A 10713-nucleotide genomic window follows, 5' to 3' on the forward strand; every position below is an offset into this window, starting at 1 on the left:
TCACGTATTTCAGGGATTTTCCTCTACAGTATGTTTCCATACCATCCCTCAAATGCCCCTCAATTCTAGCTCTCTCTCCCCACATTCCCTGCCTCAATTGAGCCAGGGTCTCTCTATGTCACAGGAACTGTTTTAATCCAAACTGGCCTTGGATTCCAGATTCTCCCCATTAGGAGCATGCTGCTTAGCTGTGAAACCCACACTAGCCTGACAACAAGCAGGTGAAGGTGTGTGAATACACCAAACACGCCAGAGCTTGTGCCTCCCGGACTATGTGATCTGAATCTTGTAGAAATTAGAAAGCAGTAAGCAAGGCATAGTGGATCATCCCTGCGGCCCCAGCACTTAGGAGATAGAGGCAGAAGGATCAGCAATTCAAGGCCAGGGTCACGCAAGATAGCTCAGTAGGTTAAAGTACCTGTCTTGAGTGGCATCCTGAGTTCTATCCCTGGAACCCACGTAAAAGTGGAAAGAGAATACTGACTCTACAGATCTGTCCTCTGTCCTCCACATACACATTCAAATGCATGTACACACATACAATTAATAATAATAATAGTAATATCAGTAATAGTAATAATAGTGATAATAATAATAATAATAGTAATAATAAGTTTTTAAAAATAATTCAAGGTTACCTTGGGAGACTTTAGACTCTATCTCTCAATCACCACTATATCCCCGAAAAGAAAAACAGCTGGGCATGGTAGTACACACACATGCAATCTTTAGCACTCAGGAGGTGTGGACAAGAGGATCAGGAGTTCAAAGTCATCCTCAGCTACTTAGCAAATTCGGGTCCATCATGGGCTACATAAGTCCCTGTCTCCACAAAACGAAAGAAGGAAGGAAAGAAGGAAGAGTTGAAGGAAGGAAGGAAAGCACACTTTACCACCACCTGGAACAGACCACACAGCATTGGTCTGGCATCTCTGCCGACCCCGCCACTGGCTCCACTCTGGCACACTGGCCATTTAAGCCAAAGACGTTTGAGCTGCCTCAGGTGCAGAGCAATCGCTCTGACCTTCCGGCTGCTGCTGAACTGCAGAAGATGAAATTCTGTTGTGAATGACACAACATCCTTATCTCCAACGGTCCAGAAGATGTGGCACGAGCCCTGTTAATTCTTATCTTTTAAGCCTTCCAATGTAATTTCATTTCCTCCTCTCCAACTCACACTCTGTATCCAATTCAGCTCCTGAACTGGGGATTTCCAAGTGCTTTTTTTGGGCAGGGTGGGGGAGGGAATCTTCAGTTCCTTTGAGGGGTTCCCAGGCTCCACAAAACCAGGCTTCTCTGCGGTTCATCTGGGGCCACCCAAGGCCAGCAGAGGAAGCAGTGGAATGTCCCCCGACCCCATGCTTTCTACCTGTGATGCATGTGAATCCACCAGGCTCAGAGAGAAAGTGCTTGATCAGGCGAGGTGGCTCAGCAGGTAAAGGAGCCTGCAGCCAAGCCTAACAGCCTTAGTTCAACCCCCCAAGACCCATGTGGTAAAAGAACCAGGCTCTGCAAACTGTCTTCTGTCTTCTGACCTCCACGTGCCCACTGCCCCACTCCTATATGCAAAATATATAAATAGAATGAAAATTAAAGGGGAGGCTGGAGAGATGGCTCAGTGGACAAGAGCACTTTTTGCTCTTCCAGAGGACCTGGGTTCGGTTCCCAGCACCCACATGGCAGCTCATAACAATCTAAAACTCCAGCTCCAGGGGCTTTGATGCCCCTTTTCTGGCCTCTGTCTGAACTTGCAAATATGAAAAAAAAAAAAAAAAACATGTGTGTAACAGGCCCCCAGACCATAGCATAACAGATGGGAGTACGATTCAGACCATAAAACTCAGCGTACAGACAGCACCTGCTAAAACTAAAATGAAGACTTATTCCATCTAAGTTCATAGTGCTGGGAAAGTCTCTAAATGCACTAAGCCAGCTTTTTGGCCTCTGTGGTTCTGCTTCTGGCTAGCCGTTTTGTTAATTGAAATATGTCAACCCAGGCTATGGCTTTGGGGGTTTGAAAGCTCACCCTGAAAAAGGCTTAAGGCCACACCGGGATCTTGAACACCCAATATAAGTCACTGGCTAAGAACAACTTCCTAGTGGCTTAAACCCGTGTCTGAGTCAATCTTCTCTGGTAGTTACTCCACAACATGTAGACACACACAAAATGCAGAGATAAGAACAAATATTTTAAAGAATGCGAAGGGAGAGGGCAGAAGGTAGACTTTCCAGGAAGGCGGATAACGATCCTCAGCCAGTTCTGGGAACAGTGAGGGCTGTTCCTTATGAGACTGGAGTCGTCTAAGTCTGGGCTTGCTGAGGGATGCCACCCTGCTGGTCACAAGGCTGCCCTCCACAGTGCTCCTCTTTACTGGGACATGAGACTCAGCTTCCTGGTTCTGAGCCACAGACATGAACAAAGGGGGAAAGTCCATGAAGAGAACAGAGATACTTAGTGAACAGAGCCTGGCCTCCGTGCTCAGCAGTTAGGAGACTCAGAGCTGTTTCAATACCAACTGTCTTTGAATTCTTCTAGAGGTTTATTAAATACAAGCCCATCAAGATGCCAGCAGGATCCCAAGATGTGTTTGGCATCTACAGGAGCCAAGATATTTCAAAATAGGATCAAGGAGGTCCTGCCACCTGATTTTCAAGCGAGACATATTCCCTAGGAAGCTGTGGCACTCAACTCCCAGTGCTGCGGTCAGTGAAGGTCAGTCAAATGTAATGGAAAATCCATAACAGATTCCACAGATGCAGTTTCACAGTCTCAGTACAATTTAAAAGCCCAGTCTCTTTTGAGACTCAAGACAGGTCTCAGGGCATTAAGAATGCAAATGAAAGATGAGAATGTTGCTGCGTTTGACTTTGAAAATGTTTGCTCTTCCAAAGGTGCTGCCAAGAAAAGATGGAAGGCTGCATAAGTGTGCTACTCAATAGAGTGCTTGCCTAGAATATCCCAGACCCAGTCTCTCATCCCTGGTCCTTCAGAGAGGAGGAAGATGAAGGAGAAGAAGTGGAGGGGAGGGGAGAAGAGGGGAAGAGGAGGTGTACGTGGTAGCGTAGGGAGCTGAGGAAGCCTTGAATGGGTGTGTAAGGAAGGAGTGGATGAAGTGCTAAGTGACTATATTATTGACCTAGACCCCAAGGCCTCGATCCTATGCCTTCCTCACAGGCCTAGCAAAGCCTTAATACAGGCCAGGCTCAGAACTGGCAAAGCCTCCCTCTGGTCCAAGTGTCAATGTTTCCAGAGGATTGACCAGTGTGCAAGGACTGACCAGCAACTGCAGCTTCCTCCTCCTCCCAGATAACTGCAACCCAAGACTGCTCCCTTAAGGAACCATCCTACTAGACTGGCTAATCTCTCCTGATGTGTAAAATAAACCTGCTGAGCTTCCAGGTTGATGCTACTCCACCAGGGTGAGCATGGCCCACCCGATCCAAGATTCTCTGTCTCTGTCTCTGTCTCTGTCTCTGTCTCTGTCTGTCTCTGTCTCTGTCTGTCTCTGTCTGTCTCTGTCTCTCTCTGTCTCTTTCTGTCTCTGTCTCTCTGTCTCTGTCTCTCTCTCTCTCTCTCTCTGTTTGTGTGTCTGTCTGTCTGTCTGTCCTCTTTTCACATCCTTGGGGTCCTAGTCAGGTTTCTAAGCCCAAGCCACCCTGCACATGGTGCATAGGGGGATGAGAAGAGAAGGAAGACTAAGAAGACTGGGAAGAGGAGGAAGAGCAGAGACCAAGGAGGAGGGGATACAATTAAAGCCTACAACAGCATGTTAAAGAAGAGCTGTTGGGGAGTGGCTTAGCTCAGTGTTTCTCAGGTGCTCTGTGTGGCCCAAGGGGGCTCACTTAATGACACTGATTCACCAAGGAGTGTGTTATTCTTCTTTCAACATGTTAAAAAACAAAAACAAAAACAAAAATTTATTTTGGTTTAAAATGCTTGCCACACCTCTAAATTTCCCCTTTTAAAACAAAGTCTTGAGCAAGCAACTATTTTCTTCTAAAATGTAATATGTTTGTTTTATTATTCCTCCTGTTTGTTTTTGCATTATCTCTCTGAAGACAAATTCACATCAGGCTACTGTGTACCATAACAAAACATCCCTTTTGCACCCCAAGGTGACTCAGCAGGAAAATATACTTGCCACTGAGTCTGATGATCTCAGTTCACATATGGAAGGAGAGAAATGACTCCTCCAAGTTGTCCTCTGACCGCCATATGTGTGCCACAGCAGGAGACTTCTTCAAAACAAACACATAAATGAAACTCAAAAATTTACATTTCTTCTAATAAAAAGAAAAGAAATAGCAGCCAGCAATCTAACTATTTAGAGGAAATACTTGCAAGTCACTTATGCAGTGATGGATCTGTGACAAGAATGGGTTGTGGGCTCTCAAACTGTAGAAGGAAGCAAAGAACTAAGAACATCAGGGAGTAGATTTAAGCAAGTTTACCAGCAACACAGACAGTACAGGCAGAGACACTGTGGCAGACTCTTGACAGTCTCCTTTAGAGCCAAGAAAAAAAGGAAACTTCCCAGGTTCTGGAAGACCATGAACCATAAGACTTGGAAGGCCCCTGGAGAGATTATGTAAATAGTAACACCTGCTGGAGAGGAGACTTCAGTGGCGCTGTCTACATGCTGTGCAGGGAGCTGTAGGGATGCAGCTTTATCAAGTCACCACCGACGCTGGGTGGGCTTTTCAGTGCTGCAGCTGACCTGGAGTTACCCATGCTTCCTTAAGTGCACCCTCACCCATCTCCCGCACACTGAACCCCGATCTCACTGGGTCCCTGAGCTGGCCAGACTGTTGGCCTGTCGTCAGTGATGCATTTGGGATGAATAGACATTTGTTTCGTAACTCCCCCGGAAAAGTCACACAACAGCTCCCTATCCCGGTGATCAGCTTCCAACTAAGTCCCACCTCTCAGAAGTTCCCTAGCCACCACCTGGGGACCAAGTGCTCAAACAATTGAGCACGTGAGGGATATTTCTGACCCAAACAACAGCAGATACTCAGTCCACTAAGAACTATAGAAATTAAAATAGAAAGCACTAGTTCTCGTCTCCTGTCACTCAAAATGACTGACAGGAAATAGCAGTTCCAAGAGCTAGGGAGAATGTGGAACTGAGGCCTCAGCCGGGTTTGTGGGAAGCCACAAGGGCCTGACCCTATGAGAACAGATTAATAGTTTCCCTATATAATAGGCATTAACATGGGACCATACTCAGCACTTCATGAAGTCTCATGCTGATGCATGAACACACACATAAATACACAAACATAAGCACATGCACACATGTACTCACTCGTTCACATATATGCCACCCACACATCACACATACACACAAGAGCTCATGTGCACTAACACACACGTAAACACCACACATACACGCTCTCATACACACACGCACAGACGTATACACCACACACAACAAGCCCGTGTGCATGTGCACTCATACTACATACACACACTACACACATCTGAGCTTCTGCACTCACATACATACATATCTACTACATACATAAGATTATGTATATCAAACATGCCTATATGTACACATGTACACAAATGCAATTAACGCTAGCCATCCTGGGCATTGTGATATCCTGAGACTTGACTGAGGAGATGCTAGAAGGTCTCTTGTCTTGTGTGCTTGTCTGTGTGCACAGCTCCATAAACCTATGTGGAATAACAAGCATCTTCAGCATTTTAAGAATTGAATATGCTAGCTGGGGAGGCAGAGACAACTGGATCGCTATGAGTTCGAGGCCAGCCTGTTCTACAAAGTGAGTCTAGGACAGCCAAGATAACATAGAGAAAACTTGTCTCCAAAACAACAAAAAAACAAAAAGTAAAAGAAATAGAATTGAATATGCTCACTTTGGGAACACATATATTAAAATTGAAACCATAAGATTAGCATGGCCCCTGTGTAAGGATGACACACAAGTTCATGAAGCATTCCCTATTTTTTGGTTTTTCAAGACAAGGTTTCTCTGTGTAGCCTTGACTGTCCTGGACTCGGCTTTGTAGACCAGGCTGGCCTCGAACTCACAGCGATCCACCTGCCTCTGCCTCCCAAGTGCTGGGATTAAAGGTGTGTGCCACCACTGCCTGGCCTGACTCATTCCTTATTTTTTAAAAATTGGCTGTGAAGAAGAAGAAGAAGAAGAAGAAGAAGAAGAAGAAGAAGAAGAAGAAGAAGAAGAAGAAGAAGAAGAAGAAGAAGAAGAATTATTTAGCCAAGCATGGTAGCACACACCTTTAATTCCAGCACTCAGGAGGCAGAGGCAGGCAGATCTCTGGGAGTTCAAGGTCAGTCTGGTCTACAAAGTGAGTTCCAGAACAGCCAGGGCTATTACATAAAGAAACCCTGACTCAAAAAACAAACAATGAGATGTGATGGCACATACCTTTAAGCCAGTACTAGGGAGACAGAGGCAGGTGGATTGATGGATGGATGGATGGATGGATGGATGGATGTGAGTTTGAGGTCAGCCTGGTCTACAAAGTAAGTCCAGGAAGCCAAGGCTAGAGAGGGAAACCCATTCTTGAAAACAAAACAAAACAAAACAACAACAAAATGAAATTTAAAAAGAAAGAAAAAGAAAAACCACAGACAAACTCCCCCCCCCCAAAGAATTAAACATTCATCAATTCATCAGCACAAACACATTAAGGACACAAATGACAATTTTCTATACCTCTACACCATCTCCTAAGTGTTTGTAGGAGTCAGTGCCTCAGCTGCTTGTGTATCTCTGCAGCAATGCAGTCTTTCCACCTCTGGGGAGCTGGGCTTCGGGGTCACTTTCCACCAGATCACAGCCTTCCCATTCTGGCAAGATGGGCTTTCAATTCACTGCCACAAATCATATACTTGTTTATTATGCTGAAATTGAACTTCCCATGGCTCAAATTACTACCTTGCCATACGCTTATTACCATTTGAATGAGCAGCCAGGCCAGAGGCTTAGGTTTGTCCTCTCAACTACATGGAAGGCTGAGGTAGGGGAGTCTCAAGTTCAAGGCCAGCTTGGGCAACTTAATGAGATCCTGTCTCAACATAAAATGCAAAGAGAGGCCTGAGGACCTCGGTACTAGAGAGCCTTCCCAATACATGTGTGTTCTTGCTTCCAGCTCCAGAAATGCCACCCAACCCTGCCAAACACCTGTATGCGCTGTGCTGTGAGCTGCCTGCTTGGGTCACTTGCCCTTCTTAAGTTTAGTTGCTTGCCATTCCTTGATGTTCTTCAGGAGTCCTTTTGCCATGTGGTAGGTACCGGTGCACCACCACCCAGCTCTGCATGGCCTTCTTCCCGGCTTATGGGATTCCGCCCCCCCCCCACACTTTATTGAGCTGTGATAAAGCAGAGAGAAATGTAGGCATACCGACTACTTCTGAGTGTGCTCATTCAGTCACAACTGCCTTCTCCCCCCACAGTGGATCCCAGGGTTCTTCTTTCCTTATAGAGGAATATGCATGTCAGTATGATGTGCACGCTCCCATCAAATGCTGCAGCCTCCAGCCCACCCTCGCCCTCTGCAGGTGACTGTGGCCAGGAGCTCAGCACTGGTCAGCAGGCTGCAAGCATGTGTCTTATAGCTCCTGAGCCTTGCTCAGGAGACACGACAGTTTGTCCCTTTGATTTATTTATTTATTTATTTACTTATTTATGTGCCTGAGTACACATATACTTTCATATGCACATGTACTTGTACATACATGCACTTGTATACACACATGAACTAAGCACAGACATGCACATAGACACATGGGCACTTACAAACATACATGTACCTGCACACACTGAGCCATATACACACATGATATGTGCATGCACGTGTGAGCGCACTCGCGCGCGCGCGCCGCACGCGCGCACACACACACATGTACATTCATACACATAGATACTGGAATGCACATATATGTTCCCCCCTTGGATCTGAGCACACAGGTGTACACCCATGTGCCCATATATACATGCACCCCCAAGTTGTGTGCAAACACACACATACATACCTGCATATGCAAATGCACCCACACACACTAATACACATGTGTACATTGGTGTAAAAATTCTCTGAGTTTTGGGACCAGAAACCCAAATTCAAGCATAGGTGCAAGGAAGTCGATTAGGTGTCTACAGACTCTCAGAAGCTGGCAAGCAAAGTCAAGGAGAGGAGGGTCCTAGTACTAAATCCTCAGCACCAGGCACAAGTCTAAATACTTCTTTGACTCTGGCACCAGCTCAGTGACTAGAGATAAAGTCAGTGACCCTGAGACCCTACTTCACTGGGAGGCACAGGCCCAAGGCTGACTCCATTCCTTGTCACAGCACACCCCTGAGCACTTTCCTAAGGATGGACTGGAACATCAGGTAGACCTATTAGACTCGTGAGGCTGTTTTTAGAGCTTGGGGTTCTCTGTGGGGCTTCCAGGGAGGGGACATGAGGAAGGGAAGTCTGATGGAGGTCCAGCTCAGACAGACAGGATAAACAGGAGAGGCAGCATACCTCAGAGGATCTCTGTTCCTCCATCCTTACGGACCCTGGTCCTGCAGAGACATCAGAACACGAATGGGTTATGGGCTCTAAACTGTAGAGGAAGCAAAGAACTAGAACATCAGGGGTAGTTTAAGCAAGTTTACCGCAACACAGACGTACCGGCAGGACACTGTGGCAGACTCTGACAGTCTCCTTTAGAGCCAAGAAAAAAAGGAAAACTTCCCAGGTTCGGAAGACCATGAACCATAAGACTTGGAAGGCCCCTGGAGAGAAAGGAGGATTATTAATAGGTAACACTGCTGGAGAGGAGACTCAGTGGCGCTGTCTACATGCTGTGCAGGGAAGCTGTAGGGATGCAGCTTTATCAATGTCACCACCGACGCTGGGTGGGCTTTTCAGTGCTGCAGCTGACCTGGAGTTACCCATGCTTCTAAGTGCACCCTCACCCATCTCCCGCACACTGTGAACCCCGATCTCACTGGGTCCCTGAGCTGGCCGACTGTTGGCCTGTCGTCAGTGATGCATTTGGGATTGAATAGACATTGTTTCGTAACTCCCCCGGAAAAGTCCACAACAGCTCCCTATCCCGGTGATCAGCTTCCACTAAGTCCCACCTCTCAGAAGTTTCCCTAGCACCACCTGGGGATCAAGTGCTCAAACAATTGAGCACGTGAGGGATATTCTGACCCAAACAAACAGCAGATACTCAGTCCACTAGAAACTTCGAAATGTAAAATAGAAAGCACTAGTTCTCGTCTCCTGTCACTCAAATGACTGACAGGAAATAGCAGTTCCAAGAGCTGGGAGAATGTGGAACTGAGGCCTAGCGGGTTTGGAAGCCACAAGGGCCTGACCCTATGAGAAACAGTATTATGTTTCTTATATAATAGCAGGCATTTAACATGGGGACCATACTCAGCCACTCCATGAAGTCTCATGCTGTGCATGAACACACACATAAATACACAAACATAAGTACATGCACACCCTGTTACTCACTCGTTCACCTTATGCCACCCCACAATCCCCATACACACAAGCGTCCTGTGCACTAACACACACGTAAACACAACCACCCGCTCATCTCATACACCCGCCAGCGTATCACCACATACAACCAGCCCGTGTGAGTGCACTCATACTACATCCACACTACACACATCTGGCTTCTGCCACTCACATACCTACATATCTACTACATACATAAGATTATGTAAATCAAACATGCCTATATGTACACATGTACACAAATGCATTACGCTAGCCATCCTGGGCTGTGATATCCTGAGACTTGACTGAGGAGATGCTAGAAGGTCTCTTGTCTTGTGTGCTTGTCTGTGTGCACAGCTCCACTAAACCCTATGTGGAATAACAAGCATCTTCCGCATTTTAAGAATTGAATATGCTAGCTGGGAGGCAGGACAACTGGATCGCTATGAGTTCGGGCCAGCCTGTTCTACAAAGTGAGTCTAGGACAGCCAAGATAACATAGAGAAAAACTGTCTCCAAAAACAACAAAAAAAACAACAAAGTAAAAGAAATAGAATTGAATATGCTCACTTTGGGAACACATATATTAAAATTGGAAACCATAAGATTAGCATGGCCCCTGTGTAAGGATGACACACAAGTTCTGATGAAGCATTCCCTATTTTTTGGTTTTCAAGACACGGTTTCTCTGTGTAGCCTTGACTGTCCTGGATCTCGGCTTGTAAGACCAGGCTGGCCTCGAACTCACAGCGATCCCCTGCTTCTGCCTCCAAGTCTGGGACATCTAAGTTCATAGTGCTGGGAAAGTCTCTAAATGCACTAAGCCAGCTTTTTGGCCTCTGTGGTTCTGCTTCTGGCTAGCCGTTTTGTTAATTGAAATATGTCAACCCAGGCTATGGCTTTGGGGGTTTGAAAGCTCACCCTGAAAAAGGCTTAAGGCCACACCGGGATCTTGAACACCCAATATAAGTCACTGGCTAAGAACAACTTCCTAGTGGCTTAAACCCGTGTCTGAGTCATCTTCTCTGGTAGTTACTCCACAACATGTAGACACACACAAAATGCAGAGATAAGAACAAATATTTTAAAGAATGCGAAGGGAGAGGGCAGAAGGTAGACTTTCCAGGAAGGCGGATAACGATCCTCAGCCAGTTCTGGGAACAGTGAGGGCTGTTCCTTATGAGACTGGAGTCGTCTAAGTCTGGGCTTGC

General features: G+C 46.3%; 1 non-coding gene and 1 pseudogene across 1 annotated transcript; both read left to right on the forward strand.

The window, feature by feature from the left end:
• Positions 1-5876: 5876 nt before the first annotated feature.
• LOC127190266 (uncharacterized) lies at positions 5877-5977 on the forward strand (annotated as a pseudogene).
• A 4087-nt stretch (positions 5978-10064) lies between these two features.
• On the forward strand, positions 10065-10168 carry LOC127190271 (U6 spliceosomal RNA). Its single transcript, XR_007830765.1, has one exon. It is a non-coding gene; the product is annotated as a U6 spliceosomal RNA (small nuclear RNA).
• Positions 10169-10713: the final 545 nt, after the last annotated feature.

Source organism: Acomys russatus, chromosome 5 (genome assembly GCF_903995435.1).
Source record: "Acomys russatus chromosome 5, mAcoRus1.1, whole genome shotgun sequence".
Lineage (NCBI taxonomy): Eukaryota > Metazoa > Chordata > Mammalia > Rodentia > Muridae > Acomys > Acomys russatus.